This window comes from Sus scrofa, chromosome 7 (genome assembly GCF_054392235.1).
Source record: "Sus scrofa isolate SSC_HxYL_T2T_F1_AM1 chromosome 7, Sscrofa_HxYL_maternal_Yorkshire_Landrace_v2.0, whole genome shotgun sequence".
Taxonomy (NCBI): Eukaryota; Metazoa; Chordata; class Mammalia; order Artiodactyla; family Suidae; genus Sus; species Sus scrofa.
Window position 1 is genome coordinate 23,534,349 of NC_139389.1, and position 20,389 is coordinate 23,554,737.

The window sequence follows — 20,389 nt, forward strand, 5'->3', positions numbered from 1 at the left end:
TGTATGTAATTCTTTTGCCAGGTAACAGGAAATGAATGATGATGGAAAAACTCAATGCAACTTCTGGAGGCTACTTTGTCCTACTAGGTTTTTCCAATTGGCCTCGTGTGGAAGTAGTACTCTTTGTGGTTGTCTTGATGTTCTACTTAATGACATTGACAGGCAACCTGTTCATCGTTACCGTATCATACCTGGACTCCCATCTGCACACTCCCATGTACTTCTTCCTCTCAAACCTGTCTTTTCTGGATCTCTGCTATTCTACCAGCTTCATCCCCCAGTTGCTGGTCAACCTCTGGGGCCCAGGAAAAGCCATGTCTTATGTAGGTTGCATGACTAACTTTACTTTTCCCTGGCACTGGGATCCACAAGATGTGAGCTGCTGGTGGTGATGTCCTATGACCATTATGCAGCTGTATGTAGACCTTTGCGTTACACTGTCCTCATGCACCCTCGTTTCTGCCATCTGTTGGCTGTGGCTTCTTGGGTAAGTGGCTTCACCAAGTCGGCACTTCATTCCTCATTTACCTCCTGGGTACCCCTGTGTGGACATGGCCAAGTGGACCATTTCTTCTGTGAAGTTCCAGCACTGCTGCGACTGTTTTGTGTTGATACAAGACAGCTAATGAGCTGGCCCTCATGGTCATGAGCTCCGTTTTTGTTCTCATACCTCTCATCCTCATTCTCAGCTCCTATGGTGCCATTGCCCGTGCTGTGCTGAGGATGCGGTCAACAGCTGGACTTCAGAAAGTCTTTGGGACATGCGGAGCCCATCTTATGGTTGTATCTCTGTTTTTCATTCCAGCCATGTGCATATACCTTCAGCCCCCATCAGGAAGTTCTCAAGATGGAAGCAAGTTCACTGCCCTCTTTTATACTGTTGTCACACCCAGCCTCAACCCTCTAATCTACACCTTGAGAAACAAAGATGTAAGAAAGGCAGCAAAAAGATTAGTGGGGTGAGAGTGAGCCTGTATACTTTGACATTAAGAGCATAATGGAGCATCTCTTCACCAGTGGCTCATCTGCCCATCCATGTGTCAGCCACTTTTTCATTCACTCACTTTCTCAGCACTTATGGACTCTCACAAGGTCACAGAGTTTGTGGCAGCCAATATGAATTAAACACAGACTCCCCAAATACATGTCACTCTCTAGCAGAGAAAAAAATCATGTACAATCAAGATCAAATTCAGTATTAATTTTTTTTCCAGTGGCACAAACCTAATAAAACAGAAGTATCTTTTTCTTAATTGAAAATGAGACATGGAACTGTGTTATGTTATGTTATGTTATGTTTGTTATGTTATGTTATGTTATTTTTTGTCTTTTTGTCTTTGTAGGGCTGCACCTGTGGCATATGGAGTTTCCCAGGCTAAGGGTCTAATTGTAGCTGTTGCTGCTAGCTATGCCAGAGCCACCGCAATGCGTCTGTGACCTACACCACAGCTCACGGCAATGCCAGATCCTTAACCCACTGAGTGAGGCCAGAGATCGGACCTCATGGTTCCCAGTTGTATTTGTTTCTGCTGTGCCACGACGGGAACGCCAAGGGAGGAGTTGTTTTATTGATAAAACAGCAAGTGTAGTTCTTATGGAGAGATGATCTTATCAATTTTTTTTTTTTTTTGGTCTTTTTGCCATTTCTTGGGCTGCTCCCGCGGCATATGGAGATTCCCAGGCTAGGGGTCGAATCGGAGCTGTAGCCACTAGCCTACGCCAGAGCCACAGCAACAAGGGATCTGAGGCACGTCTGCGACCTACACCACACCTCATGGCAACGCCGGATCGTTAACCCACTGAGCAAGGGCAGGGACCGAACTCGCAACCTCATGCTTCCTAGTCGGATTCGTTAACCACTGTGCCACAACGGGAACGCCCGATCTTATCAATTTTAAATAACCTAGAATATGCCTTTTAAGTTCTTGCTTTTTAGGCAGAATTCATCATAAAATTTATCCTCATTGATTTGATTAAAAATACAGTGAAATGTCTTCAATCCTTTCTCCAACACTTACTCTTTTGTTGGATAATAGTTACGATTGAAAGGAATTTTGGCATGTATTCTTTATTATGCCATCAATAGTAAGAAAACAAGTTTTGGAAATTCCTGTTTTGGTGCAGCAAAAATGAATCTGACTGGCAACCATGAGGTTGTGGGTTCAATCCCTGGCCTTGCTCAGTGGGGTAAGGATCTGGCGTTGCTGTGGGCTGTGGTGTAGGTCGCAGACATGGCTGGGATCCTGTGTTGCTGTGGCTGTGGTGTAGGCTGGCAGCTATAGCTCCGATTGAACCCCTAGCCTGGGAACCTCCATGTGCTGTGGGTGTGGACCTAAAAAACAAACAAGTACAAAGAAAGAACGAAAAAAAACGGAGGCAACCGAGTACTAGGGTCTGAAAGTGACTTGATAAATCTGATGGGTATTTGAAAGAATTAGTGAAAATATATTGGAAAATGTTGTGATAAAAGCTATATGAAAATGTAGTGTTTTTCCTTCTTAAGGAAATTGGTCTAATTTGAACAGTTCTGATTAGTAAGTTCATTATGAAGATCAAGGCATATGTTTTCCAAAGAAATGAATGTATTTTTATTACAGTAATATTTTTGTGACCCTTGTTATTGATACCTTCTCTATTTGAAAGAATTGTCCTATGTATGTAACATTTTAAAACTGGAAACCATATGGAGCTCACGTGGAATAAGGTTAAAGGACAATTCAACATAAAATAAACACCTGAGTTTTGTGTGGTGATCGCATTGTCCGTTGTGGTTTTGAGGCCTTTAACCTTTTCATATGATTGATTCAAATCCTATTTCCTAAATTTTTAAAATGAAAACCACATTTTCAGACTTCCCCTCAGTTCCTTGGTTGGTTTGCAGTCACACTGATTCTGATGTCTCTGCCTTTGTGTGTCTGTGATTCTCTATCTCCAGCTCGACATAAACGGTAATATGGGCTATGTGCCTTTGTCCTTAACCTACTGTCCAAGAAATGAAGAACCGAGACTGTGTATATAAAAGAATTTTTAGTAAGTAATTGGGGCCACATAGAGTGAACCATCACAGAGCGAAATAAAACTTTTAAAAGCAAAAACGATAGTTTAATACAAAAGAAAAGCTGACTCACAAGCATAGAGAACAGACTTGTGGTTGCCAAGGTAGGGGGAGTGGGAGATGGAGAGGGAATTTGGGGCTAGTAAGATGCAAACTACTGCATTTAGAAGGGATAAGCAATGCGATCCTACTGTGTAGCACAGGGGACTATATCCAATCTCTTGGGGTAGAACATGAGGGAAGATAATATGAGAAAAAGAGTGTGTGTATGTGTGTGTGTATATATATATGTGTGTGTGTGTGTGTGTGTGTGTGTGTGTGTGTGTATGAACCAGGTTACATTGGTGTACAGCAGAAATTGGCACAACATTGTGAATAAACTGTACTTTAATTAAAAAAGGGATAGGAGTTCCTGTCATGGTGCAGCAGAGACATGAGATTGTCAGTTTGATTCCTGGCCTTGGTCAGTGGGTTAAGGATCCAGCATTGCTGTGAGGTGTGGTGTCGATTGCAGACATGGCTCGGGACTGACGTTGCTATGGCTGTCTCGTAGGCTGGTGTCTACAGCTCTGATTTGACTCCTAGCCTGGGAACCTCCATATGCCATGGATGCGGCCCTAAAAGCCAAACAAAAGGGGGGAATTAAAAAAAAACTCCCCCCATGTAGTTTAGTTCTTTGAACCACCTTGTGCTCATGGACGTTCCAACACTTCCTGTAATACACGAGTCTCTGACTATCTAACTTTAAAAAAAGTTGAAATTTTGCCTCTGTTTTCTTTCTTTTCTGCTTGAAAACATAAATTTAAAAAATTTGTATAGACTATCTTTCTTGGAATGCTATAATTATAGCCTATATGATATCGAATCCTAGCCATATTACCATGATATTCGAATTAATTTGTAATCCAAAACAAAGGTCAGCTACCAAAATTCCCCCAAAGAGTAACACATACATTATTGCGTTTATTGTTTTGAACTTTTCAAACTACTAATGTGAATCTTATGCAGTTGTATCACAAACCACAATGAAATATTACCTCGTACCTGTTGGAATGGCTATCATCAAAAATAACGCAAATAATAAATGTTAGCAAGGATATAGAGAAAAGGGAACCCTCCTACACTATTGGTAGGAATGTAAATTAGAATTCTGTATTATCCTATGACCCAGTGATTCCATTCCTGAGTATAATCCCCCCAAACCCCACTAATTTAGAAAGATACATGTACCATAGCATTCATAGGAGCATTATTTATAATTGCCAAAATATGGAAATAATCGAAGCATTCATCAACAGAAAAACGGATCAGGAACACATGGAATGAATATATATATACACACAGACACATATGTACACAATGGAATACTACATGGCCATAAAAAGTAGTCAGATTTTGCCATTTGTAGCAACATGGATGGACTTGGAGGGTATTATACTAAGTGAAATAAGTCAGGCAAAGAAAGACAAATACTATATGATACTATTTATTTGTGGAATCTAAAAAATACAGCAAATTAATGAATGTAACAAAAAAATAAGCAGATTCACAGATAGAACAAGCTAGTGGTTACTAGTGGGGAGAGGAAAGAGGAGAGTGGCAACGTGGTGGTAGGAGATTAAGAGGTAGAAACAATTGTGTATAAAATAAGCTACAAGTATATGCTGTACAACACATAGAATATAACCAATATTTCATAATAACCATAAATGGAGTATAACCATTAAAATTGTGAATCACTGCATTTTGTATACTTACAATTTATGTAATTTGAACCTAACTATACTTCAAAAAAAATGAGAGAGAGAAAATAAATAGCCTAACTTTGGGTTTTCAACAACAACAACAAGAACAACAACAAAAACTGAAGGAAAGAAGACACACGACTTGCTTAAGTTTAACTGACTTTTATGTGACAAAATCGGGGTAATGACAGTAGATTTTTTATTTTTTATTTATTATTTATTTTTTTATTTTATGCTTTTTAGAGCCCCACCTGCAGCATATGGAGATTCCCAGGTTAGGGGGTCTAATCGGAGCTACATCTGTTGGTCTACACCACAGCCACAGCAAGGCCAGATTCGAACCACATCTGCGACCTACACCACAGGTCACAGCAATGCTGGATCCTTCACCTGCTGAGCAAGGCCAGGGATTGAACCCACTACCTCATGGTTCCTAGAGGGATTCGTTTCCACTAGGCCACGACAAGAACTCCACAATAGATTTTTTGTAGTCTGAGACCCTTTGTCATGGCCAACAATGCCCAGGGTAATCTAGAAGGTCCGAAATCCTAGCATTGCCAACCCTAAACCTAAAACCAAGAATTGGCAAATTGACAATCACCCAGCGCACATGAATCTGAGTCACAGACAACTTTACTTAAGAACTGACACTGAATCCAGCCTTTTCTCAGCTAAGAATGGAGGCTAAATGCAGTGAAGGACCAGCTTCTTCTTTATCCCAGTAAAATTTTCCTTCCCTTCCAGACAGCTCTTGTCTCCCAGTTTTTGTCCACTTCCTCTCATGCCTATTCCTGTGCAGCATATTCTCTGAACACATGCTCAGTTATCTCTTCTGCGTATGTCTCAGCAGTGCAGGATGATTGGCACAAGCATGCTATCAACAATTACAGAAACCAGCACGGCTTCCACCCCAGATACACTCGTTTTCTTTTCCTTTGTTGGTCTCAGCTTTGCATATTATATCTCTATTTTACAAATGTGGGGCTAGAAGGGCACTGGTTATCATATGTCATGACAGCTTCAAGTGATTTCAAGCATAATGAACTTTCAAATTTAAGTCCATCATATTCCAATAACAATTCAACCACTAAGATAATAAAAATTATGGCAAAAATAATGGTATAGAGACTTAGTATATTGCACCACCAGATTTCACATTGTTAATTTTTACCAGGGGATTTTTATTTTCTTCTGTTTATAATAATATAATATGAATGTACATTTAAAATATTTTTTTCGGAAATATTACAGAGTATAATGCGACCTATTCCTCAATGTTCCTGAGAGTATTTCCCAAAGACAAGATTGAGGAAGTTCCCTTGTGGTGCAGTGGATTAAGGATCCAGTGGTGTCACTGCATCGACTGGGACACTGCTGTGGCATAAGTTTTTTTCCTGGCCTAGGAATATCCACATGCCATGGGTGTGGCAAAAAATAAATAAATCAAAGATCGAATCAAGGATCACATTGATTAACTTTATGTATCTGTCTCTTAGTGTGCTTTAGTGGAAACTCTTTCTCACTCCTCTCATCTCCCCCCTCTTCCACCCCTACCCCACTCCTGCCCTAGTGGCCTCTGGGACTCTTCCAAGTCATTGGAATTCTGAATATCACCTTTCGAGTAGACATTGGATTTATGGTAGCTGTAAGACATTTGTTGAACCAGAATTCTCATTTGCATTTACTTTATTTTATTTTACTTTGTTTTATTTAGTTTATTTTTTGCTTTTTAGGGCCACACCTGTGGCATATGGAAGTTTCTAGGCTAGGGGTCGAATTGGAGCTGTAGCTGCCGGCCTATACCACAGCCACAGCAACCTGGGATCCGAGCTGCGTGTGTGATCTACACCATAGCTCATGGTGCAATGCCGGATCCTTAACCCACTGAGCAAGGCCAGGGATCGAACCTGTGTCCTCATGGATACTAGCTGGGTTCATTACCACTGTGCCACCATGGGGACTCCTGATTTGCATGTATTTTGTTTTAATCCTATCCCTTAGAGCAGGATGCACTTGTTGCATAGGAGTTATACTCTGCAAATCTGAGAACACCTCTAATGTGAAGGAAATCATAGGTAAGGTTTTGTTTGTTTGTTTCTGGCTGCACCCACGGCATGTGGAAATTCCAGGGCCTGGAATCGAACCTGTGCCATAGCAGCAACCCAAGCCGCTGCAGTGATAATGCAGAATCCTTAACCTGCTGTGTCACAAAATAACTAGTGAAGCCTTTTTGACTTCTCCCTTAAAGACAGTCCTAAATACATGTCTACATTTTTAGGATCTTTTAGAACAAAAGTGAAAATATTTTGCTGTCTTCCTTTTGTTCTTCAGAAAGATTTGCTTGGTTGGGAAAAGAAGAAAAGCTTTTGACCAACTTCTTTGAGAAAGCACTCTTGAGATGGCTCATGCTTTACATCAAGGATAGAGTACATGCTAAACTTCACATGTAATATGTACTTCCTTCAACAGAGCTTCTTAATGGTTCCTGACAGTATTCTTCATGCTGGAATATACTGGACATACATGCTGCGGAAACGTGAAGTAGTTTAGTAAAAAGGACATGTTTCTGTGACTTTCCCCCTACCACTACACTCAATATTCTTTATGCTTAAATGTTTGTGTGTATTTCCTTCAGGAAGCCCCGATATTTCAGAGTCTGGAAAGCCCAGTTCTGAAATGAGTTGTCTTTACAGACATAAAAGATAAAGAAGTAATCTGAAGAGCTCTCAACAGTCTCATCGCTAAGCTTTTGACACAAATCTTCCTGGATTTTGCCCTCCAAACTGAAAATTATCACATTCCTCTGTGTTTAAGACTAAGTAAGACAAAGGGTGTCTTTATTATTTCTTTTTTATTAAAGTGCAGTTGATTTACACTGTTGTGCCAATTTCTGCTTAGAGCAAAGTGATCAAGGATATCGTTACTCAAAATGATCAGAGGCATTATCTAACATCACAGAATTTTATACTTTCATTGCCCTGTGTGTGTGTGAAATTAAAAAAAAATTTTTTGGGGGGCATTCAGGCCAAAACTCAGGCCAAAATTTTAAATTATTTAAACAGCTAAATTTTAAAATTATTTAGAATATTTTCCAAATGAGATAAACCAAAGTCTGTTTGTCTCAAGAACTGGATCAAGCATCCTATGATCTGCTTTTTTTTTTTTTAAATCAAACATTAGATATGATTTCAAATTGTTTCTTGTTCAGGATTACATGCAACTTTTCATCCAGTGCTTTGCTTAGATTTTGATCATACCCGAACCCATGCCAGAGAAGTCTAAATGGTTCTTGTTTTTCTTAGCTGCTAGTTTCTTCGCTACACAACCATTATGTTGATTTCTCATCGTATTAATTTAACAGCAAGTAACCATAAACTCTTTAATTTGCTCTAAAAGTGTAACTAATTTTGTGACAAAAGTTTGTTAGATATGAACCCTAGAGCTCAGTTCAGTACTTTGAATTTGTCATGATACAGATTGTGAGCATCAAAGAGATACTCAATTGCTTAAAGTAAGCAAGTGGCCTTCCCTTCTAGAAATACAAATTGTTTCCTCTTGTAAAAGATTCTTGAAGGATTTCAAAAGGCATTTCGGGCTATTTCCATTATGCACAAAATGTTTCCAGGTTGTGGTTCATGATTCTCTCAGAAGGTTCATGCTTATAATATTTAAAAGGGATGTTAAGAAACTTAGGCACACATTTTGTCCATTTTAATATTCAACAATAGATCCTTTAGGTAAAAATACAAACCCTGTACACTTGTTAGTTAAACAAGAGTCACAGTGTGCTTCTAAAGAAGCAATAGGATCTACGTAAGTTGAGGTTGATTGTCTTCTGAGACTCACGGTTGGTCTGAGGTGTAGAGTGCTTCACTCGGAATGCACACTGGCACCGTGCTGCCCACTTGGATGTGACCAGTCTTGCCGAGAGTGATGAAATTGTTCTTAGGTGGCACTGTCATAGGAAATCCATTGGTGAATGGTTACCATGCTGTCTTATGATTATTAACTTTAACTAATTAGTTTGTATTGTAATATATAGTACTTTTTAAATACTGTTTGACATAGTTACTATTTCAGTATGTATTAACCAGTGTAGACTATTTGTAGTGTATTTCCACGGATTGGCCTAACTGGTGTATACTAGCCAAGTATCACCCTTGTCTAACACCATTAGAAAGAGCATTAGAAATATGACATATTTTGCAAGAAGAATAACATGATCTGAGGAAAAATGAGATGAGAATGATTTGTCAGAGAAACTCCTATGTACCTACTCACTTGTCAAATAATGTCATTCGATGTCTGCGAACTATCACTTGGAAGTGAAAACGCTCCTCACCAGGTTGCCCCAGGCACTCTTTACATCCTTATTCCTCAGAGTGTAGATGAAAGGGTTGAGTGTAGGAGTCACCACTCCATAGAAGAGAGCCATGAACTTGGGCTGGTCTGTAGAGATGGAGGAAGGGGGCTGAAGGTACATGCTAATGGCTGGGCCATAAAAGAAGAAAACTACAGTGAGATGGGAGGAACATGTGCCAAAGGCTTTTTTTCTTCCCTCCGAAGATTTAATCTTAAATACAGCATGTCCGATAGAAGCATAGGAAGCAAGAATGAAGCATAGTGGCACAGCAAACATGAAAATGCAAACCACAGAGAGTGTGAGCTCATTGGAGCCCTTCTCACCACAGGCGGCCTTTATCAGAACAGGAATCTCACATATCAAGTGATCCAGTGTGTTGCAACCACACAGTGGTAAGTGTAATGTGACAGTGGCCTCTGAGACAGCATAGGTCATTCCACCCAGCCACACAGTGGCCACCAGTAGGATACAGGTGCACCGATTCATGATGAGGGTGTAGTGCAGAGGCTTGCAGATGGCCACGTAGCGATCAAAAAGACATAAGAGCCAAAAGCAGACATTCTGTGCCTCCCATTATGTGGAAGAAATAAAGCTGAACAGCACAGCCCAGATAGCTGATTGTCTTCTCAGATCCTCCCAGGTGAAAGAGCATCTGAGGGACAATGCTTGTGGTGTAGCACATGTCCAGAAAGGAGAGGTTGGTGAGGAAGAAATACATGGGGCTGTGCAGACGGGAGTCTAAGGTGGACACCAGAATGATGGCTATGTTTCCCACCATGGCCATGGGGTATGTTAGAAGCAGAATAATGAACAGAGGAAGCTCTAGCCAGGGACGATCTGCAAAGCCTAGTAGAATAAACTCTTCTGGATGGCTTTTGTTAATTCGTTCCATTATCTGCAGTTTGCTTCCCCTGTATCGGAGCAGTGGCAGGAAAGGTAGAAAGATTTTGAGAAATGACAAACACAATTGTGTACAGTGGGAGTATATGCATACAATTAAGCATCCATTCATAGAAGACTGGGTGCAGTCACTTGGGTGGGTGGGGGAGGATAATTAAAAGATGTGACACCAGGGGACTTAATTTCTCCTCATGACCCTACAGCATAAAGACAGCTACCTTAAGCAAGTAACCGAACCTTTCTGAAATGGAATCTAGTACTCTGTGTGATAAAGATGACAATAAGCATGTCCTTGGGCTCTGGTAAGGATTGAATGCCAAGCAGAAGCGATTGTGTTTCAGATGCTCCAAAGTAATGCTTTTATACTTTGATTTGCAGAAATATCAGCTAAGGAGGCAGTTAAAATGAAGTTTATTTGTTCCTATCTTCAGGTGACCAATAAAGTAGATGTGGCTGGGTCTTAGGAATCAGATAGGTCTTTTTCAGGATCCCTGCTGCAAGGCCGTACTGAAATGTTAAGAAGTATGAAAGCGTGCAGTTAGCTCTAGCACAAGGAGGAGGTGGAGAAAACCTAGCCCTTAGGCATCATCAAGATAGGCTTGTCCAGATGCAAGTATATTATTATAGTTGAATAATTACATCATCCCATGGGGACTAAGAAGGCTTTTAATATTTAAATCCGTCTTGGTCATTTAGAATTGAGCAAGAAACTTAAACACTTTGATGACAGCTGGCTGAAGTATAAACTGAGAGAATTTATCTATAAACATGTTTCCCCCAACTCAAACATTTGTTGTTGGATATCTGTTTTCTTGCATAACTACTTCGTTCAAACCACGCAGTTGATTTTTCATGTCAAATTTTATTACCTATCTTGTAGGAGTTTTTCTTTATCGGGGGACTTATGTTATTTTTATGTAAGACCTTGGTCTTTTATCAATGCTTTACTTAATTGTATGTAGCTACAAATACAACATTTATGTCCAGGGAACTGGTATAGGAGGAAAGTATTTCTGTTGAGGACCAGAGACTTAAAAGTTTAGGGGCAACATGTGGGCTTACAAGGCACAATTTTCACATACTCTGTTTCTCTAAGTTCTCAAATCCATCGTGTGAGGTGTCACACAAAGCTCCTCACGGCTAAGATATCACTATGGCTCTTAATTCCAAAATAACCCCAGGTCTGTTGTGTACAATGAGGTAATATAATAATAATTCCAACTAATCCTTAATGGGCCTTTATGCCAAACACTAAAGTAAGCATTTACACCCACAAATCATTTAGTACTTATCCCCAAACCTTAAGACAAAGGAAATTTTAGTATCCGTATTTTAAGATATTGTTAATCGTTCATCGCTATTGTCTGCTAATAACTATGGGAGCTTCTAAAGATCAAAAAGTTATCAATTCCTTAAATGAGTTATTGAGATTGTGAAACTATAAATTCAGATTGCAAGGTTCCATAGATTATATGTAAGCTCTTTAATTCTGTGCTAGATCTCTGATCTTTTCTATGTCATTCTCATGATATTTCATTACTTTTAATTCTTGTATACCATGACTTCTTTATCCAATTTTTAATCTTCTTTTTTTCCAATTTTTGATGTACCAGTGACTTCACATCCTTATTTAACTGCATAGGGATTTGTTTATCTGGAATTTTTTATTTCTTTTGGCTGTGCCCAAGGTACATGGAAGTTCTCACCCATCTATTTTTTTTTTTTTTGTCTTTTTTTTGTCTTTTTTTTTTTTTTTTTTTTTTTGTTATTGTTGTTGTTGCTATTTCTTGGGCCGCTTCCACGGCATATGGGCATATGGAGGTTCCCAGGCTAGGGGTTGAATCGGAGCTGTAGCCACCGGCCTACACCAGAGCCACAGCAACGCGGGATCCGAGCCGCATCTGCAACCTACACCACAGCTCACAGCAACGCCGGATCGTTAACCCACTGAGCAAGGGCAGGGACCGAACCCGCAACCTCATGATTCCTAGTCGGATTCGTTAACCACTGTGCCACGACGGGAACTCCTCACCCATCTATTGACTTAAGCCACAGCAGTGGTGACGCCAGATCCTTAACTGATAGGCCACCAGGGAATTCCTATCTGTGATCTTTTAAAGTTTTGTCTCTCCACTATTGTATCTTTTTATACATCATTTTCATCACACAGTATTTTATTTATATTTACAGTTATTTTTAATGTATGTTTAGGAAAATGTTATAGAATAAGTGAGATTTTTATCTGACTTTAAAACATCTAGATAAAACATGGACAAATTAATCCACCAAATTTTTATTGCGTATTTAAATAGCTCACATAATTGAATGAAGGGTATACATTTCATTCAGTTATTTAATATCTTTCAGATATAGTGTTTACTAAAATTTACATGCTTTTAAGACAGTTTTAGATGATAGACTGAGAGAATCTGATTACAAAGAAAAAAAATATAGTTGCTTTCTATGGGCACCAAACTAGTTATTTCCAAAGTTTAGAGGAGGCTTCCAGAAATGAAATGCTCTGATTTCCCTATGTATATTTAGTACTATCATATACATACATTTCAACCTTCCCTAAGAATGGGTAGTTTTTAAATCAAATGTCATTTTACTTACCTTATGTTGATAAAAATAATTTAAGAAAAGGAATTATGAAGGAACACACTTGAATTTTTCAAACTTTCAGAGAATGACAGAGAACCCTATAGTACACAGACGACTATTTAAGCATGATCTTTGGAACAAAAAAAGCCCATATTAGGAAGACAATAGTAGATAATATTGAGAGTGCTTTGCGAATGTGCAATTTATTATAATCCTGAGACTCTTGGGCATTATTTTCAAACAGCCCATTTACGCTTATCCCAGATGAGTTAGCAAAGTTCCTTGGGACTGGGTTCTCCATGGAAATGCTTCTTATGTACAATTACCTACTGAATATAGGTTGGTAGCAAGTCTCCTCTACTGCTAGGTTTGTTTTAAAATAAGTTGATTTCCCCAAACACTGAAACTTAATTTTATTTTATTATTTTATTCATTTCCCCCATCCTTTTTCTTTTTTGCTTTTTAGGGCCCCACCTGCAGCATATGGAAGTTCCCAGGCTGTATAGCTGCTGGCCTATGCCACAGCCACAGCAATGCCAGATCCTAGCTGTGTCTGTGACCTATAACACAACTCATGGTAATGCTGGATCCTTAACCCACTGAGTGAGGCCAGGGATTGAACCCACACCTTCATGGATCCTAGTCGGGTTTGTTAACCACTGAGCCATGAAGGGAACTCCCTCACTTTTTCCCTTTTAAGTGTTTCATTTATTCTCATGATTTTTTAAATTGAAGCATGATGGACATACAATGACGCATTAATTTCAGGTATATAACATAATGATTTGACATTTGCATACATTGCAAAATGATCACAGTAAATTTAGCTACCATTGGTCACTGTACAATGTTACAATTTTTTTTCTTTGTGATAAGGTCTTTAAGATTTATTTTCTTTCTTTTTTTTCATTTATAATGATTTGTATTTTTTTCTATTAGGGCTGGTTTACAGTTTCTATCAATTTTCTACTGTACAGCAAGGTGACCCAGTTAAACATACATGTATCCATTCTTTTTTCTCACTTTATCATGCTCCATCATAAGTGCCCAGACAGAGTTCCCAGCGCTATACAGCAGGATCCCATTGCTTATCCATTCCAAAGGCAATAGTTTGCATCTATTAACCCCAAATCCTAATCCATCCCACTCCCTCCCTCCCCTTTCATCTTGGCAACCACAAGTCTGTTCTCCATGTCCATGATTTTCTTTTTGTGGAAAGGTTCATTTGTGCCATATATTAGATTCCAGATATAAATGATATCATATGGTATTTGTCTTTGTCTTTCTGACTTACTTCACTCAGGATGAGACTCTCTAGTTCTATCCATGTTGCTGCAAATGGCCTCATTTTGTTCTTTTTATGGCTGAGTAGTAGTCCATTGTGTATCTATACCACATCTTCCTAATCCATTCATCTGTTGACGGACATTTAGGTTGTTTCCATGTCTTGGCTATTGTGAATAGTGCTCCAATGAACACGCGGGTGCATGTGTCTTTTTTTAAGGAAAGTTTTGTCTGGATAGATGCCCAAGAGTGAGATTGCTGGGTCATATGGTAGTTTTATGTAGAGTTTTCTAAGGTACCTCCATAATGTTCTCCATAGTGGTTCTACCAGCTTACATTCCCACCAAGAGTGCAGGAAGGTTCCCTTTTCTCCACACCCCGTCCAGCATTTGGTATTTGTGGACTTATTAATTGACTGTAGGTATCTGGGTTTATTTCTGGGTTCTCTATTTTGTTCCATTGGTCTGTATGTCTGTTGTGGTACCAGTACGACACCATCTTGATGACTGTGGCTTGTAATGTTGCCTGAAGTCTGGGAGAGCGATGCCTCCTGCTTGGTTTTCGTTCCTCAGGATTGCTTGGGCAATTCTGGGTCTTCTGTGGTTCCATATAAATGTTTGGATTGTTTGTTCTAGTTCTGTGGAAATGTCATGGGTAATTTGATAAGGATTGCTTTGAACCTGTAGATTGCTCTGGGTAGTATAGCCATTCTTACAATATTAATTTTTCCAACCCAGGAACATGGACTATCTTTCTATTTCTTTGACTCCTCTTTAATTGCCTTGATTAATGTTTTCTAGTTCTCAGCATATACGTCTTTCACCTCCTAAGATTTACGTTTTTAGCAGTTTTAAAATTTGCAATGTAATATTGACACTATCACCATGATGTACATTACACCCTCATGACTTATTTTATATCCGGATATTATACTTTTTGTCCTCTCACCTCTCTTTTCCACCCTTCAACACTCCTCCCCTCTAGCAACAACCAGTCTTTTCTATTCTGTTCTTTGTTGTCTGTTAGTTTTGTTTTGTTTGTTCATTTGCTTTTTTTTAAGATTCCACATATTGGTTTATTTTTGCCTTTGTTATCATTGTCTTTGGAATCATATCCAAGGAACTATTGCCAAGAGTGATGTCCAGGAGCTTAATGCCTGTGTTTTCTCCTAGGACTTTTATGCGTTTTGGTCTTACATTGGAATGTTTAATTCATTTTGAATTAATTTGGTGTATGGTACCAGATAGTGGTCCAGTTTCATCCTTATGCATGTAGCTTTCAAATTTTTACCACACCATTTGTTGAAGAGCCTGTCTTTCTCCCATTCTTTTTGTTTTCTTTAACATAAATTAATCAGCCTTATGTGAGCAGGTTTGTTTCTGGGCTGTTTTGTTATAGTGATGTATATGTCTGTTTTTATGCCAATACCATACTGTTTTGCTTACTACTGCATTGTAGTACAGTTTGAAATCATATAGCATGATATCTCTGGCTTTGTTCATGTTAAGATTTCTTTGGCTACTCAGGATCTTTTGTAGTTCCATACAAAGATTTAAAATTATTTATTCTAGTTCTGGTGAAAATGTCATTGGAATTTGATAGGGATTTCATTGAATATGTACATTTCTTTGGGTAATATGGACATTTAAATAAATTCTTTCAGTCCATGGGTGTGGTATATTTCCATTTATTTGTTTGAACTTCAGTACTCTATTTTTACTTTTTGTCTTTTTGCCTTTTCTAGGGCTGCTCCTGCAGCAGATGGAGGTTCCCAGGCTAGGGGTCTAATTGTAGCTGTAGCCGCTGGCCTATGCTACAGCCACAGCAATGCCAGATCCAAGCTGTGTCTGCAACCTACACCACAGGTCATGGCAACGCCAGATCCTTAACCCACTGAGCAAGGCAGGGGATCCAACCCACAACCTCATGGTTCCTAGTCAGATTCATTAACCACTGAGCCATGATGGGAACTCTGAACTTCAATACTTTTTTCAGTTACCTGTGGTTTTCAGTGTATTAGTCTTTCACCTTCTCAGTTAAATTCATTTCTAGGTATTTTATTCTTTTTTTTTTTTTTGGTCTTTATTTTTGCCATTTCTTGGGCTGCTCCCGCAGCACATGGAGGTTCCTAGGCTAGGGGTCGAATCAGAGCTGTAGCCGCTGGCCTACACCAGAGCCACAGCAATGCCAGATCCAAGCTGCGTCTGCAACCTACACCACAGCTCATGGCAATGCCGGATCCTTAACCCACTGAGCAAGGTCAGGGATTGAACCCGCAACCTCATGGTTCCTAGTCGGATTTGTTCTCCACTGAGACACGACGGGAACTCCCGGTATTTTATTCTTTTTAACGTAAATGTATATAGGGTTGTTTTCTTAATTTCTCTTTCTAGTAGTTGTGGGACAAAACTTTTAAATAGGATTCATTTAGACCAAAGCTAATTTGAGTAAATGGTTGTGGAGAATTTCATGTGAGTTTCCTGAATATCTTTTTTTTTAGGACTGCACCACAGCATATGGAAGTTCCCAAGCTAGGGGTCAAATTGGAGCTATTGCTGCTGGCCTACATTGCAGCCACAGCCACAGCAACATGGCATTTGATCTACGTCTGCGACTTACAGCAGAGTTCAGAGCAACACCAGACCCCTGACCCAATGAGCGAGGCCAGGGATTGAACCCACAACCTCACGAATATCAGTCAGATTTATTTCTGCCACACTGCAATGGGAAGTCCTTGAAATCTTACTTTGTTCATTTGTAGAATATATCAAATAAGATGTAATATTTCTGGTCAAACAGAATAAATAAATGAACACCAAAATTAGTTGAAGAGAGAAGAAAAACCATAAGTGGTCTTTCTAGTGAGGTGGAATAAAATGAAATTAAAAATCCTTTAAAATATTTAATGATCTTCTAATATAAAGACTAACAGCCTCTCTTGCTCTCTCTCACCCTCTCTCTCTCTCTCTCTCTCTCAAACACACACGCACACAGAACATTCCACATAATAGTAGTCTGATTTGAATACAAACACTAAGATTTAAAATTTACACACACAATCCGTGAGTACATTATTTTGAGAAGCAAGTTCAAATGTACTGAATAACATGTACAAATAGATACATCTCCCTTTAAACAGCCTCTTCCCATGGCCCATAATCTCACTGTCCTTTCTGTAAAGGAAACCACTCGTATCACATGGGTGTGTATTGTTTCACTTTACAAGTGTGACAGGTATATTTCATTCTCTTTCCTCCCTCGCCCCAGATCCACTCTTTGTCCCACTATGCATGTTGTACTCTATGCTCTACTCAAGAGTCTGAACCAAAAGGAGTCCTTGATATATGGCTTCTGTTTGGCTTCAGCCAATGGGGTTCACCAGTTGAGGATTAGAGAAAGAGAGAACAGCTAGTTTGGTTTATTTTCCCTTGGCTCCCTCTCAGCTGGGACACATAAGGCAGCCTGTATTGCTCAAGCAAAAGTCATAGCTCTTGGAGATGGCTGTGTATTACGGTTTCTTTTTTTCTGGTTTCCAGTACCACTTCCCCACTTTGTTGCTTCAGGCCTTGGGTATGTGACAGACATCCACTGTGACTAGTTCCAGGGTAGTGCATGTACAGTACACATACAGATGCCCCTTGTTGGTGTTCTAAATCCTTCTCACACCTTTGACAATATTTCCTTTTTTCAACTTCCCTCATTTTCCCAGGTGGAGCGTGCCATCTATTATAGCTGATATAACTCTCCATTTACAGACAGACCAATATCGTTCCATGCTTCTGAACATTCGAATCACCATTTCTCCCACCTAAAATATTCTTTCCCAGATTTCATCATGGCTAGTTGGTTCCTGTATTTCATTTTTGAGCTTAAAGATCCCTCTAAGAAGGAATACTCAATATAAATTTACTTCCCAGGCTCTCTATAGCATAATTTTCTAAGTTTCATCAAAAGATTATTTTCTGGGAGTTCTCATCATGGCTCAGTGGTTAATGAACCCGACTAGGATCCACAAGGATATAAATTAGATCTCTGGCCTTGCTCAGTGGGTTAAGGATCTGGCATTGCTGTGGCTGTGGTGTAGGCTGGCAGCTACAACTCCTATTAGGCTCCTAGCCTGTGAACTTCCATATGCCACGAGTGTGGCCCTAAAAAGACAAAAAAATACCAAAAAAAAAAGAAGAAGTGCATTGTCTAATTTCTACATACTTGTATATTTCACAATATAGTTTTTATTTTATTATTATTATTAAAGTGTAGTTCATTTACAATGTTTTGGCAAGTTCTGTTGTACAGGAAGATGACTTAATCACTCACATTTTCTGTGCTGTTCAGTAGGGTCCCATTTCCCATTCATTCCAAATTAACAGTTTGCATCCAAGAAAGCCCCAAAATGCCCATCCATCCCACTCCCTTCCCTCTCTCCCTTGGGAGCCGCAAGTCTGCTCTCCTTGGCCATGATCTGTTTCTGCATTTTTTGTTTGTTTGTTTTTTACATAGGATCATCTTTTCCATATTTTAGATTCCACAAATAATTTATATCCTATGGTATTTGTCTTTTTTTTTCTGACTTACTTCATTTAGTATGAGAGTCTCTAGTTCCACCCATGTTGCTGCAAATGGCATTAGTAATACTCCATTGTACAGATGCACCACATCTTCTTAATCCATTCTTCTGTTGATGGACATCTAGGTTGCTTCCATGTCTTGACTATTGTGAATAGTGCTGTTATGAACATAGGGGTACGTGTATCTTTTTCAATGCAAGTTTTGTCCAGATAGATGCCCAGGAGTAAAATTTCTGGATCATATGGTAGCTCTACATTTAGATTCCTGAGGTACCTCCATACTGTTTCCATAGTGGTTGTACCAGTTTACATTCCCACCAACAGTGGAGGAGGGTACCTTTTTCTCCACGTCCTCTCCAGCATTTGTTATTTGTTGACCTTTTCTTTTTGTCTTTAGTCTTTTTAGGGCCGCACCCATGGCATATGGAGGTTCCCAGGCTAGGGGTCTAATCAGAGCTGTTGCTGCCGGCCTACACCAGAGCCACAGCAATGCCAGATCCGAGCCATGTCTGCAACCTACAGCACAGCTCACGATAATGCCAGATCCTTAACCCACTGAGAGAGGTCAGGGATCGAACCTGTAACCTCATGGTTCCTAGTTGGATTTGTTTTTGCTGCTCTACGATGGGAAGTTATTTGTTCACTTCTTAATTATGGCCATTCAGACAGGTGTGAGTTGGTACCTCCTAGTAGTTTTGATTTGCATTTCTCTAATAATTAGTGATATTAACCATTTTTTCCATGTGCCTGTTGGCCATCTGTATGTCTTTTTTGGAGAAATGTCTATTTAGGTCTTCTGCACATTTTTCAATGGGGTTGCTTTGTTGTTGTTGAGTTGTATGAATTGTTTCTAAATTTTGGAGATTAGGCCCTTGTCTGTTGCATTGTTGGCAAAGATTTTCTCCCATTCTGTGGGTTGTCTTTTCATTTTTTTAATGGTTTCCTTTGCTGTGCAAAAGCTTTTGAATTTGTTTGGGGCCCATTGGTTTCTTTGTGTCTTTATTGTCATTATTCCAGGAGCGGATCAAACAAGATATTTTTGTCTTTTTGCTATTTCTTGGGCTGCTCCCATGGCATATGGAGGTTCCCAGGCTAGGGGTCGAATCAGAGCTGTAGTCTCCAGCCTTCACCAGAGCCACAGCAACGTGGGATCTGAGCTGCGTCTGCAACCTACACCACAGCTCACGGCAATGCTGGATCGTTAACTGAGCAAGGCCAGGGATCGAACCCGCAACCTCATGGTTCCTAGTCGGATTCATTAACCACTGCGCCACGATGGGAACTCCAAGATATTGTTGTTATTTATGTCAAAGAGCATTCTGCCTATGTTTTCCTCTAGGAGTTTTATAGTATCTGGCCTTATATTTAGGTATTAATTCTTTTTGAATTTATTTTTGTATGTGGTGTTAGATTTCATTCTTTTACATGTGGCTTTCCAGTTTCCCCAGCACCATTTATCGAAGAGACTATCTTTCTTCCACTATATAGTCTGTCCTCCCTGTCATAGATTAGTTGACCATAGTTACTTCGGTTTATATGGGGGCTTTCTGTCCTGTTCCATTGGTCTATAGTTCTGGTTTTGTGTCAGTACCATATTGTTTTGATGACTGTAGCTTTGTGGTATTGTCTTATGTCAGGAAGCTTGATACCTCCATTTTTGTTTTTTTTCTGATATTGCTTTGGCTATTCAGGGTCTCTTGTGTTTCCATACAAATTTTACAATATTTTGTTCTAGTTCTGTTAAGAATGTCTTTGGTAATTTGAGAGATTGCATTGAATCTGTAGATTGCTGTGGGTGGTATGGCAATATTTTGATAATATTGATTCTTTTAACTCAAGAGCATGGTTTATCTGTCCATCTGTTTGTGTC

At 39.4% G+C, this 20,389-nt stretch overlaps 1 long non-coding RNA gene and 1 pseudogene across 1 annotated transcript in view; one reads left to right on the plus strand and one right to left on the minus strand.

The window, feature by feature from the left end:
• The window catches only part of LOC110257996 (uncharacterized), an 819,260-nt gene that overhangs the window by 731,076 nt on the left and 67,795 nt on the right, over positions 1-20,389 (plus strand). The gene's annotated exons all lie outside the window — the stretch shown is intronic.
• On the minus strand, positions 9,116-10,055 carry LOC100518380 (olfactory receptor 2B11-like; annotated as a pseudogene).